The sequence below is a fragment of the Neolamprologus multifasciatus genome, chromosome 13 (assembly GCF_963576455.1).
Source record: "Neolamprologus multifasciatus chromosome 13, fNeoMul1.2, whole genome shotgun sequence".
Taxonomy (NCBI): domain Eukaryota; kingdom Metazoa; phylum Chordata; class Actinopteri; order Cichliformes; family Cichlidae; genus Neolamprologus; species Neolamprologus multifasciatus.
In genome coordinates this window covers 20,579,346-20,593,833 of record NC_140451.1, presented here as the reverse complement: position 1 = coordinate 20,593,833, position 14,488 = coordinate 20,579,346, and positions in this window count along the sequence as shown.

Genomic DNA, 14,488 nt, shown 5'->3' with positions numbered 1-14,488 from the left:
ACCAGAGGTGAAGGGAGCCATGAAACTGAAGATAGAGTTTTCTCAAGCTTGGCCCAGCTTGTGGGATTTCTGCAAAGTAAACAGAGTTTGAGGACGCCTTGTCCATTACCAGGACAGTGTTTAAAAAAGTGCTGCCTGTGTCAAAGCCCCTGGGGTGGGTGAGATTTAGCCTGAGACTCTCGATGTTGTTTTCCTGGCTGAGAAGCCTCTCCAACATGGCTGAAGGTCCAGAGCCTGGATTAGGTCCCACCTCTTTTTAGGATTTTTTTGTTGTTGTTTTATTGTCATTTTTGCCTTTATTAGATAGTGTAAAAGTGAAGGTAGACAGGAAATTGGGGAGAAAGAGAGGGAAAAGATCAGACTGAAACCTGGGCTGCTGTATTCTAACCATGTGGAAGGTGGTCACCAACTGAGTTAAAGTAGTGTCTGGTGGTAGGGGATAGTGAATATGAGGGAGGGGTGGGTACTTATGTAAAACCAAATGAGCATGGTTCTCATTTCTTGTAATAAGATATACATTTTATAGACACAGTTTGTAGGCTACACCAGAAAATGTATGAATGGAAGGATAGCTGGCTGAACAGATAGATGGGCGGATGGATGAATTAATGGCTTTGAGTATTTATAATTAGCATACTATTTTGCTATTTGTAACAATAACCACAAACATAATTTGTCAATGGAATAGGCTATCGTGGGGCGTTCGTGGCTCAAGGGTTGGCAGTTCATCTTGTAATTGGAAGGTTGCCGGTTCGAGCCCCAGCTCAATGTAGCTTGCCATCACCAGTGTGTGAATGGGTGGATGAATGAATGTAGTATAAAGCGCTTTGGGGTCCATAGGGACTAAGTAAAGCGCTATACAAATACAGGCCAAAAACACAAGAATTCCTGTACAAAATAAAAGAAGCATTGTAGCACTGACATAGAGTCAAATAATGAACCAATGTGACATGTGAGGTGTTTTCCCTCCATGATTCCTTGCATACCAAAATATTGTCTCTCAAAATAGCACAAGGGGGAAGCTGTGGAATACTTCAGCAAAGGCTCTACACTGACTGTGTGACTAAAACTGTATAATCAATGAGGTGCTTCATGTTATACTACAGCCGAAAGATTTGTGATGTGCAGGTGGGAATGTTATTGGGGATTAAAAGCCATATTTGACTCTGAGACAGGAATTAAAGCAGCTTATGCTTCTCTACACAAACTAAATGACTGAGCTCAACAGCAGTATTGAACATAATTAATCACCATGTAGATGCTGGAGAAACCTTATTATGCAATACAAGCTACTTCTCGTGAAAATGGTCCTTGAGGTGTCCTTTATTGATTTTTAGGTAGGCTGGAATCATTTGTCCATAAACACCAAGCTTAATCATAATAACTCAATCTGTCAGGTTCAATCAGTAGTCTGGCCATGACTGCGAAGAGATGTTTAATCTAATTAAAATCCATTTGTGTAGTCTGACAGATCCATTAGCCAACTGATTTAAATAATCTGGTATCGTTGTTAAAGCACAAACAATAACAGATATTTCAGGGAGAATTAGTGCTAAATGGCTCAACATGGAGCCAATCCACAAATCTCACAGTAAGCTCCCCAATGAATAAAACATGTGGATTATATCACAGCAATGTTGAGATTTTGTATGTAACAAGTCACTGTCCTTACTTGTCATGCAAATAAAGATGTCAGACTGTGGTCTCTTTTTTGCCATGCAGTAGCATTTCTTGACATCTTAAATGTTTCATAACACAGTGTTATACAGATATCTGACATTGTATCAAGACTAAGCTTTGCCTCATCTTTGATTTAGTAAATAAGCCAGGTTCTTTCTGTCTTTGCTGAAATACTGTACAGTTACATATGATAATTATTTTAAATCCAGTTTTACTAAAAAAAATAATACTATAATTTTAAATGCTGTGCAAATTGTATGTACAACACATGCTATCAGTTTGTCTGCCTGTCTGCCTGTAAAAATATAGAATCATATGATTTAGTACTTTCAATGAACAGTTATTAGTATTAATTTGTTCACGTTTTATGTGATGTGTGTATAGTGAGAAAAACTTGAGCTACTACAAAATTATATGTAATGGTATCATAGACACCTGCAGTGACTTAAGTGGGTCATGTGTCAAAGTAATATTTTCATGAATGACAGGACACAAAATCTTCTAGCAAAACAAGACAGTTTTAGAAGTCATAAAAATCAGTCCGTTTTTGATTAGGGTGGTGCAACTTCCCCCAGAATCTGGAGCTTTTAAAAATTAATTTATTATATCGTTGACTTCTTTAGAGTCAGGGTCATCAAAATCAGTAAAAAATGATAGAAAAAAAAGTTCCTTTATTTAAAAACATCAGTGCTTTTGGATTCTCTATATTAGCAAGCAAAGATTTTTTAATGGCCAATATAAAGATTACATATGATATATCAAGATATATAAAATATATATTTATGTATACATTTAATAATGTTTTAATTAAACTATATGTGTGTGTGTGTAACATGTGTATGTCATGGCTCGTGGCTCGGCATCCAGAGAGCCGTGGGAGGCTGCGGTGGCCACACCCTCGGGCTGGGCCGCCTCCAAACCACCTGCGTCTCATCTGAGGCAATCACCGCCAATCTCCTCACCAGTCTGTAAGTCTCCTCCCAGTGTGACCAGCATTCGGCGTGGAAGCCTGTGGCCTGCCTGTCCTCCTGCCTGACTGCCTCCCTCCTTTCCTCCCTAGGATTCCCTTCATGGGCACCTCTCCCCTCCAAGCTCCACGGTCCTGCTCTACCTGTAAGCCTCTGCAACTTATGAAGTCTAGCTGTTCATTTCTTGACAATCTGCGTGCTGTTAACTGTGTCTCCCCTTTCTGTTGCAGTTACCCCACGGTCCCGATTACGGTGCTTCTGGGCTCAACGCTCCTCGTTCCCCCCCCGTGGCATGAGCCTAATATTATTGTAATCTTTTATTATTACTGGGCAATTATATATAATTGCACTAGTAAGATACGCTTAGGTTGTGAGAGATGCACAAGTGTGAGGATAAAATAAGTATTCATAGTGTATCAATGCATTTTCCCATGTAGAGGAAGTGTAATACTGGTCCTAATCCATATTCAGAAGTCCTAAGTATTGCATGAGGTCTTTATTTGATGAACCAGTTCAGTGTTACATAATGAAAGGTGAACTCATCTTTGATTCCACTGCTCTTGTATTCATCTTGTAGCATTTCTGAATTATGCAGCACAAGACATAAGATGTGTCAAAAACATGTAATCCATAATTAAATACTTTTCAATTATTAATGTAATGCAAATTATGAATAAAAGTCAATACATTTATCATTGCTGAATGAAACTCCATGAAAGCAAGAGTTTTCCAAAGGAAATATAGATTTACATGGAGTAGAAATGTGAAATTTATGCGCTTTTTCTTCTTAAATGGCATGCTGGAGATATGAAGCATTTAAACCACACGAGAAAACTGACAAGGAACATCAACATGAAGTAAGCATTTCTCACTATTATATGAGATTATCTGTGAAATCTATAGAGACAAAAATACAGATGCTGGGGGAAGGAGAGGCTGGATAAAACCAGTGGCATTTGATTCCTAATGTTATGTCATATTAAAAGATTTAGGGAAATTGACTGTGTTTACTAAAAAAGTGTTTCCCCTTAGACCGTGCACATGAGCTGGAATAAAATAAAACCAGAGGCTCAGTGTAATATTTAAGGCTCAGTTTGTGTTTGTTTGTTTTGTTGACTTCTTTTTAAAATTTGGATCGTTTGTTTGACAAGCATGTAACTTACCTTTGAACACAACATGCTTGCAGGCTTTGGGAAAAGTTTACCTTATGTTCAAGAATTGCACAAAGTGATCTATGACGCTCACATGTTTAAAAAGTAATCATTAAGTTACCATCTGTAGCTTTGTTGTTTAACAAATAGACTAGAAACAAGGGAATAAGCTTGTCTTGGGGTTAAAGTAACCAGTTGTTCTCACTGATTAGCCTGTCATACCCTGCGTGTTTAATATGAGCAAACAAAAGGTTTCTAAAAAAATAAATTACATTTTGCTAGGGGACAATTTGTTCCCGTCTTTTCCGTAAATCTCATAAGCAGAGTGAAAACACCCTCAGTATCAAGTGTATTAGATGTAAGTGCTGAATCTGCATGCGAGATTGCATAGTATAACAATGCCTACATGCCCAAGACTTTTCTCAGCTTATCCTACACTGATCCCATATAAGCCCTGATCTGGAAATCTGCATGCAGATTTCATCAGCATTTATAGTGTTTTCTTCACACAACTCTTGAATATCCTGCAAAGATAAAGAAGATTAGGCCTAAATAGAGAGGGAAAGCTGAGGTCAAAATTCACCTGCAAAAACGGGAGAAAATAAATTCGAAAAGCAGAAAAAACAACTCCTCCGTAACAGACTATTTAAATTCAAAGTTAGCAAAACTACCACTGGTGTCTGCTCTATCAAAATCAGTCAGTGGTATATTGCTGGCTAGTTAGTATTAGTTCAACCATAAACAGACCCAAAGTCAATCAAACAATTATACAAAAAGGCCACAAAAAAGTAAAGTGAATATCAACAGATCCATGAAAACCAGAAAGCAATGCAAAGGAAAAAAGGAACAAAGCAACACAAAAGCACTTGAAATACACTTGAAATTCCTTCAGGGGCATAGAGGGTCTGGGGGGCAAGAGGTAAACTACAACTTGAACATGATGCCAGTTTATCATAGAGCCAACATGTAGGAACAGAAACCATTCATGCTTCCATTCACAGTCAATTTTAAAATCACCAATTAATCTGATCCCATGCATCTTTTTAGAATGTGGGAGAAGTAGCTGGAACAGCTAAAGAAAACACATGCAGACATGGCATGAAAGGTCCCAGATGGGATTTGAACCCAGGCCCCTTAGCGTGAACACTTAAAATGACCAAAAGAAACAGAAAATGAATGGAAAACATGCTTTGAACAGCAAGAACAGCACCCATGATTGCTTTTTACTGGGCTTTTCTAGTGTTACTGATCACTAAAACGCTTTTAAAAAGAACTACAAAGACCACCAACAGTTTTACATAATACCAAATCCAACAAATGCTTGCAATTTTTTGTCTTGTATTGTGTTTCCACAAGTGTTGGTGGTGCAAATCTCTGTATCTAGATTATTTAGAGTTGTAAATAGCGATCCACAAACCTGGGCTATAAATTTGAGTCTGAACATATTTTTACTCAAAGCTAAACAACCATGAAAGCAAAGAATTTGTTTAATGTCAATTTAACTTCTGCTTATCATCACCCATAAACGTTTTCTTCACCCTATTATGGTTTTATGTTACAACTATTATTTACAATGCATGTAATTATTATACAGCCCATAAACACCAACTCTGTTAATAAATGTCTCACTGTGTGATTTAAAGCACAAGTGTGCTAAAGGATAGTGCTAAAGAGAACTTCTCTTATAACAGTTATTTTTAGTGCACTAGATCTTTATTATAAGTTTATTTTTAAATAGGTTGATTTTAATTTCTGGCCTTTTTTAAAACAAACAAACAAACTATTTGTAGTTTTTTGTTAAAAAATCATATAACATACTTATATTTGTTACTATGTTTCTGAAAAGACTGAAAAGACTGATACAGAACAGAGAAATTGCTTTCAATTATTTCCAGTGACTTCTCAGGTTTCAGTCTAAATTGTAAACAAGTCTGTGAAATTGATTCATAACTCTATGCAATTGGGTTTATGATCTCAATCTCCAATTTTAAGTCATATTCATTAAATCCTGATATTCATTTTATAAATTCATGTCCCATTTAGAGTACAATAGAATTTGTGACTAAGTAACTGCTCACAGTACTTGAGGGCTGTAAAATTTCAACTAATACGTATAATCAATTGAAAAAGGCTCTAACTGCCTGAGTCCCTAGGTTGGGCTCACAGTGAAAGTAAAAGTCACCTGGGAGATCTTCAGCTCCCACCTCCAGCAGAACTTCAACAACATTCACACAAAGGCTGGGGACACTGAGTCCAAATAAAGCTGCTCTTCACTTCTGTTGTTGTGGTTGTTGCATGTTTGGGGGGTTAATGGAAACCCCCCAAACAGATGGTAGACACCAGAGGTGAAGGGAGCCATGAAACTGAAGATAGAGTTTTCTCAAGCTTGGCCCAGCTTGTGGGATTTCTGCAAAGTAAACAGAGTTTGAGGACGCCTTGTCCATTACCAGGACAGTGTTTAAAAAAGTGCTGCCTGTGTCAAAGCCCCTGGGGTGGGTGAGATTTAGCCTGAGACTCTCGATGTTGTTTTCCTGGCTGAGAAGCCTCTCCAACATGGCTGAAGGTCCAGAGCCTGGATTAGGTCCCACCTCTTTTTAGGATTTTTTGTTGTTGTTTTATTGTCATTTTTGCCTTTATTAGATAGTGTAAAAGTGAAGGTAGACAGGAAATTGGGGAGAAAGAGAGGGAAAAGATCAGACTGAAACCTGGGCTGCTGTATTCTAACCATGTGGAAGGTGGTCACCAACTGAGTTAAAGTAGTGTCTGGTGGTAGGGGATAGTGAATATGAGGGAGGGGTGGGTACTTATGTAAAACCAAATGAGCATGGTTCTCATTTCTTGTAATAAGATATACATTTTATAGACACAGTTTGTAGGCTACACCAGAAAATGTATGAATGGAAGGATAGCTGGCTGAACAGATAGATGGGCGGATGGATGAATTAATGGCTTTGAGTATTTATAATTAGCATACTATTTTGCTATTTGTAACAATAACCACAAACATAATTTGTCAATGGAATAGGCTATCGTGGGGCGTTCGTGGCTCAAGGGTTGGCAGTTCATCTTGTAATTGGAAGGTTGCCGGTTCGAGCCCCAGCTCAATGTAGCTTGCCATCACCAGTGTGTGAATGGGTGGATGAATGAATGTAGTATAAAGCGCTTTGGGGTCCATAGGGACTAAGTAAAGCGCTATACAAATACAGGCCAAAAACACAAGAATTCCTGTACAAAATAAAAGAAGCATTGTAGCACTGACATAGAGTCAAATAATGAACCAATGTGACATGTGAGGTGTTTTCCCTCCATGATTCCTTGCATACCAAAATATTGTCTCTCAAAATAGCACAAGGGGGAAGCTGTGGAATACTTCAGCAAAGGCTCTACACTGACTGTGTGACTAAAACTGTATAATCAATGAGGTGCTTCATGTTATACTACAGCCGAAAGATTTGTGATGTGCAGGTGGGAATGTTATTGGGGATTAAAAGCCATATTTGACTCTGAGACAGGAATTAAAGCAGCTTATGCTTCTCTACACAAACTAAATGACTGAGCTCAACAGCAGTATTGAACATAATTAATCACCATGTAGATGCTGGAGAAACCTTATTATGCAATACAAGCTACTTCTCGTGAAAATGGTCCTTGAGGTGTCCTTTATTGATTTTTAGGTAGGCTGGAATCATTTGTCCATAAACACCAAGCTTAATCATAATAACTCAATCTGTCAGGTTCAATCAGTAGTCTGGCCATGACTGCGAAGAGATGTTTAATCTAATTAAAATCCATTTGTGTAGTCTGACAGATCCATTAGCCAACTGATTTAAATAATCTGGTATCGTTGTTAAAGCACAAACAATAACAGATATTTCAGGGAGAATTAGTGCTAAATGGCTCAACATGGAGCCAATCCACAAATCTCACAGTAAGCTCCCCAATGAATAAAACATGTGGATTATATCACAGCAATGTTGAGATTTTGTATGTAACAAGTCACTGTCCTTACTTGTCATGCAAATAAAGATGTCAGACTGTGGTCTCTTTTTTGCCATGCAGTAGCATTTCTTGACATCTTAAATGTTTCATAACACAGTGTTATACAGATATCTGACATTGTATCAAGACTAAGCTTTGCCTCATCTTTGATTTAGTAAATAAGCCAGGTTCTTTCTGTCTTTGCTGAAATACTGTACAGTTACATATGATAATTATTTTAAATCCAGTTTTACTAAAAAAAATAATACTATAATTTTAAATGCTGTGCAAATTGTATGTACAACACATGCTATCAGTTTGTCTGCCTGTCTGCCTGTAAAAAATATAGAATCATATGATTTAGTACTTTCAATGAACAGTTATTAGTATTAATTTGTTCACGTTTTATGTGATGTGTGTATAGTGAGAAAAACTTGAGCTACTACAAAATTATATGTAATGGTATCATAGACACCTGCAGTGACTTAAGTGGGTCATGTGTCAAAGTAATATTTTCATGAATGACAGGACACAAAATCTTCTAGCAAAACAAGACAGTTTTAGAAGTCATAAAAATCAGTCCGTTTTTGATTAGGGTGGTGCAACTTCCCCCAGAATCTGGAGCTTTTAAAAATTAATTTATTATATCGTTGACTTCTTTAGAGTCAGGGTCATCAAAATCAGTAAAAAATGATAGAAAAAAAAGTTCCTTTATTTAAAAACATCAGTGCTTTTGGATTCTCTATATTAGCAAGCAAAGATTTTTAATGGCCAATATAAAGATTACATATGATATATCAAGATATATAAAATATATATTTATGTATACATTTAATAATGTTTTAATTAAACTATATGTGTGTGTGTGTAACATGTGTATGTCATGGCTCGTGGCTCGGCATCCAGAGAGCCGTGGGAGGCTGCGGTGGCCACACCCTCGGGCTGGGCCGCCTCCAAACCACCTGCGTCTCATCTGAGGCAATCACCGCCAATCTCCTCACCAGTCTGTAAGTCTCCTCCCAGTGTGACCAGCATTCGGCGTGGAAGCCTGTGGCCTGCCTGTCCTCCTGCCTGACGCCTCCCTCCTTTCCTCCCTAGGATTCCCTTCATGGGCACCTCTCCCCTCCAAGCTCCACGGTCCTGCTCTACCTGTAAGCCTCTGCAACTTATGAAGTCTAGCTGTTCATTTCTTGACAATCTGCGTGCTGTTAACTGTGTCTCCCCTTTCTGTTGCAGTTACCCCACGGTCCCGATTACGGTGCTTCTGGGCTCAACGCTCCTCGTTCCCCCCCCGTGGCATGAGCCTAATATTATTGTAATCTTTTATTATTACTGGGCAATTATATATAATTGCACTAGTAAGATACGCTTAGGTTGTGAGAGATGCACAAGTGTGAGGATAAAATAAGTATTCATAGTGTATCAATGCATTTTCCCATGTAGAGGAAGTGTAATACTGGTCCTAATCCATATTCAGAAGTCCTAAGTATTGCATGAGGTCTTTATTTGATGAACCAGTTCAGTGTTACATAATGAAAGGTGAACTCATCTTTGATTCCACTGCTCTTGTATTCATCTTGTAGCATTTCTGAATTATGCAGCACAAGACATAAGATGTGTCAAAAACATGTAATCCATAATTAAATACTTTTCAATTATTAATGTAATGCAAATTATGAATAAAAGTCAATACATTTATCATTGCTGAATGAAACTCCATGAAAGCAAGAGTTTTCCAAAGGAAATATAGATTTACATGGAGTAGAAATGTGAAATTTATGCGCTTTTTCTTCTTAAATGGCATGCTGGAGATATGAAGCATTTAAACCACACGAGAAAACTGACAAGGAACATCAACATGAAGTAAGCATTTCTCACTATTATATGAGATTATCTGTGAAATCTATAGAGACAAAAATACAGATGCTGGGGGAAGGAGAGGCTGGATAAAACCAGTGGCATTTGATTCCTAATGTTATGTCATATTAAAAGATTTAGGGAAATTGACTGTGTTTACTAAAAAAGTGTTTCCCCTTAGACCGTGCACATGAGCTGGAATAAAATAAAACCAGAGGCTCAGTGTAATATTTAAGGCTCAGTTTGTGTTTGTTTGTTTTGTTGACTTCTTTTTAAAATTTGGATCGTTTGTTTGACAAGCATGTAACTTACCTTTGAACACAACATGCTTGCAGGCTTTGGGAAAAGTTTACCTTATGTTCAAGAATTGCACAAAGTGATCTATGACGCTCACATGTTTAAAAAGTAATCATTAAGTTACCATCTGTAGCTTTGTTGTTTAACAAATAGACTAGAAACAAGGGAATAAGCTTGTCTTGGGGTTAAAGTAACCAGTTGTTCTCACTGATTAGCCTGTCATACCCTGCGTGTTTAATATGAGCAAACAAAAGGTTTCTAAAAAAATAAATTACATTTTGCTAGGGGACAATTTTATGCGACTTTTGTATTTAAGTGTTGTTATAAGATCATCTGCAATTTTTTGCAAAAGTTCCATTCATATCTAGTACAGTCTCTATAGAGGATGTGCTTTCCTAGAATATTCATCTGTGCTAGAACAAATCATGTAAGTCCAATTATAAGTACCCAATCAGGTAGCACTTGCAAAAACTTTCAGAAAAAGCTGACAAATTATAAGCTCGCCAATTTGTTCAGGCCATATAATCAAAAATGCAAATGTTATGGCCTTATGGGCTTTATCAGGGGATTGAGACAAAATAGAGGTATATCATTATACATCTTCATACAGCAGCAACCTTTTTGCTGTTTTCGTCGATTGCTTTGGTTTTGGTTTTGTTTTGAGCCGATCGATTCTTGTTTTATAAAGAACTTGAATCACAGCCTGAGGGAGGATGTAAACCTTGGAGTTCAGCATACATCGCCCATCTTTCACATATCCCCGTAGTAACCAGGTGACTAATGCACCAGACTGACTGCGGCATAGCTCCACATGAGATGAAAGATAAACAGCGTCACTATTTCACTTGATTAGAAAGACGTTTTTTTCATGAAATACCCAGCAGTACTCCTTAATGAGTCTTAATGATTAGCTTTTTGGTGATGAACTTAAAATGTTTATTTACCACTTGCTAAAGGCTACTCAGAATGGACCATTGAGTTTTGCATCTTAACCTTCTGGCTGTTTTATGTCAGCATCCATCCCTGATATCCCCACAGTCTACCACAAAGAAACCAAAACTAAGAGCCAAAAAAGAAGATACATGTGAAAGACAAAACTTACCCATAATGAACCGTTAGAAAGACTGCTCTGCCTTGTGGCTCCTGAATTGAACAGCAAAACACATGCAGAAGGACAGCAGACAGACAAAGGATTGTCACATAATCCAATCCCTGAATTTAGCCAAGGCTTTAATCATCATTATATGCAAGTACAGCCAGCCTTTTTTATCAGATCGTCCTGGTTCTGTTTTTATTAAAGGTAAAATATAACAGCGACACTTCTCTAACCACATAAGATAAAGGAATCGCGACTGAATTAATTTTATCATGCCTTCATATTTTCCTAAAAATCAAATCTCTAATGCTTTACATCTCAATTACATTTCTATTCTTGTAATCATCTTTGCATGCTTCAGTTCCCAATTAGGTCTGATGTCATTAACCTGGAGACTTGGGTGCCAAAGTTCCAGCACACCCCAGAAAACCCAGTGCATGTGTGTGTTTTGTGTGTCCTATTATCTCCAGAGAGATTTGATTTATATCCTCCCTCAGTCTGTTGTTCGGTATCTTTTGCTCCCTGCTACCCTCTGTCCCCCAGAGCAGGACCAACCCAGCTCTTCCCATCAAAGCACATTATATCCATGCCAGTGCTCACACAGCCACATATAAGCCTTTTTAATTAGAACTAGACAATTCACAGGAGTAGAAGGGTCATAAAGCATTTTGCAGATTTCAGAGTTATTGTCTGTAGAGAACATGGAAATGGCCACTATGGTCTAGCTTTCAAGTAGCATTTTTATGTATCACAATGTGGAAGGAGAAAATAAAATACTAGCATGTTGTCCAAGTTGTCAAAGTGTCTCACTGGGTGCAAAGACAGACTGATCTGTTTTTGTGTCTCAAACAAATGGAGCTCGAGGCCTGGGGCAAATTATTACACAGCTGGAACAATAGTTCATCTCAGCTTTAAAGAGAGAAAAAAAAAGACAATTTAACATTTGTACACTAACGATGCTAGCCAAATGGCACAGCCTGCAGCCACGAGTATAAATGTCAGCATTTAGGAGCTAAAGGGGCATAACCAGGCAATATCTTCCACAGGTGTCATCAAACCACTAGATGTCAAATAGAATTTATGTAAAAGCTGAAGAAATAAAAGAAAGCTTTGGGGCAGTGAGACAGACAGACATATGGATAGACCCCATCAGTGCTCGGGTCCAGTGATGAGAAGAAATCACCTCAGTGGCTCCAGGCTGTTACTCAAATCAATACCTTTTAAAAGGTTTAGACAAGGCATATGAAAGCACTCAATATCTTCCAGCTGCTGCATTTTGTGTTGCTACAGTGTTGCTGATACACTAGTTATTGGTCCAATGTAGTCATATGTGCAGATTTTGAAAGGCATAACCAGGTGTGTGAACAAACTCTTCAAGCTATACCAATGTCTATAATCCAAAATAATGAGTAGAAATAGCCATTAAAAAAAGCAGCCGTCTGGCAACTGATATTTATCTATATGGGGCAAACATACGATTAAAAAGATCACATAGCATAACTTTCCTTTAGAACTAACTTCTTGAAGGAAGTTTCGGCAGCAGCATAGAAAGATGTGCACCAATAAATTTATTTCTTTCTTTAAGAAGACAAAGTTGGTGGCAGTTATGGTGTAAATGCAGTAAAATTCCCTGTGGCGCTCACAGCTTCATCACTCTTTTCTGATCCTCAATGAAACCGTTTATCCATCAGTTTCCTCTTCATTTAATTGGCAGATGGAGGAACCTCCTATGCCTTCTGAACTTGCCTGTAGGTTTATTAGTCCCACTGCAGTAGGCCATCTTCTCCAGCAGCTCATTCATTTCACTTTGCTGTCAATTTAAACTGTGATCTTAATGTCTTCGCCCTTTATTTTATATTTGATACCATAACAGATGAGGGAATAAAGAGGTAATTATAGAATATGTGTTAGAGAATAGAGACGCTCGCATCTGTTTCCTGAGATTGTGGAAGTTTAGTCTTAACATGTGCCAGCTTAATGGAGTTTGTATGATTAAATGACATTATGCTTGTAATTGTGTACATTTTTGAATAATGCTGTCATTAAATCGTAGGAATCTTGCAAGGTCACATTTATTTTAGATCAGTGATTCCTAAAGTGTGGGCAGGGGCCCCATGGTGGGACACAAAAATTTTGAAAGAAAGAGGAGAAGAAAGTTTGAAATTACTTTCAATTATGTACAGTTACATAATTATATAAATGTATTTATTTATATATAGCGTGAATTAAACTGGGAATAGGAGGTGGTTACTTTTTGATATTACTCATCACTCTGACTTAAATTTACTGCTTTGTATTAAAGCTTGTGTCCCAGTGGCAGGTAGATCATACATTGACCTTAACCCTTTGCACTGGGTAACACAAGCCATTTATAGCAAACAGCCTGTGACGTTTATGATTTTGAAAAAAATTCCAGGAACTAAATCACTTTCTCTTGTATTTTGATTACATTTATAATTGGGTGGGTTTTGTGGGATTTTGGTTTTTTTTATGTGGGCTGCAGCTCTTGTGACTTTGGGAATGCTCTAGATAATAACAGTGTTTATTTACACATTTGCTTTACAATGAAAAGATTGTTTGTTCAAGTACACTCAGAGACACAAATCCTCTTTGGGGTTGCATCAGGAATTGCATCAGAACAAAAAAACATAACCCCACTTCTGAACACTGTCCTGTTAAAATATGATACAATTAGATTAAAATGAAACAGATGAGAGCGATACATTTGTGAATCTTTAATTTGATTTCTTATATCATCATGCTAATTTGCTTATATGTTGCTCAGAAGGTACAACAGATATTGTGTGTAGCATATCGGAAATTGTATTCTTACCATGCTTAAAAAAAAGCCACTTTCAGCTGCTCCCTTAGTCACAAGAGGTCGCCACAGTGTCTAATGCTGCATAGTTGATTTGCAAGATGCTGACATTTGTTAATAAAAGTCCAACATTACAAAGGGAAAGGAGATGTTTAGAGAAGGTTTGGTGGAAAGGACAGTTGCAAAAGCAGAACAAAACAAAAACTAAATCACAACTCCATATGAAAATCTAAAATAGTCACGTTGTTATTAAATGTTGTTTATTTGCTTAAAATGACCACGTAACAATGAGACGGGCTTCCAATATGCAAAAGATCTCTTTAAAAAATGCACAGCAAAAAAAAAAGCATATTGAAGACCAGTTAGAGAGGCCTTATTATATTTCTCAGCATGATAGGAGTAGATAGTTTTCTGCTGCAAAAAATTCATCTGATTCATCTGGTATCATAAGATCTGAGTTTCAAACGAGGAATTGGCTCAGTGGAATGTGTGGCGGCAGACAAATGTTCTAACACCCACAGGGAAGGCCACTGCCATCTATTAGCAACAGTCTCAGCCTAAAAGGTTGATTTCCATTTGTGTGCGAGGCATGAAAACATTTATGAGGCAGCAGACTCTTGTTTATTTGAGAAATGAAGAAAAA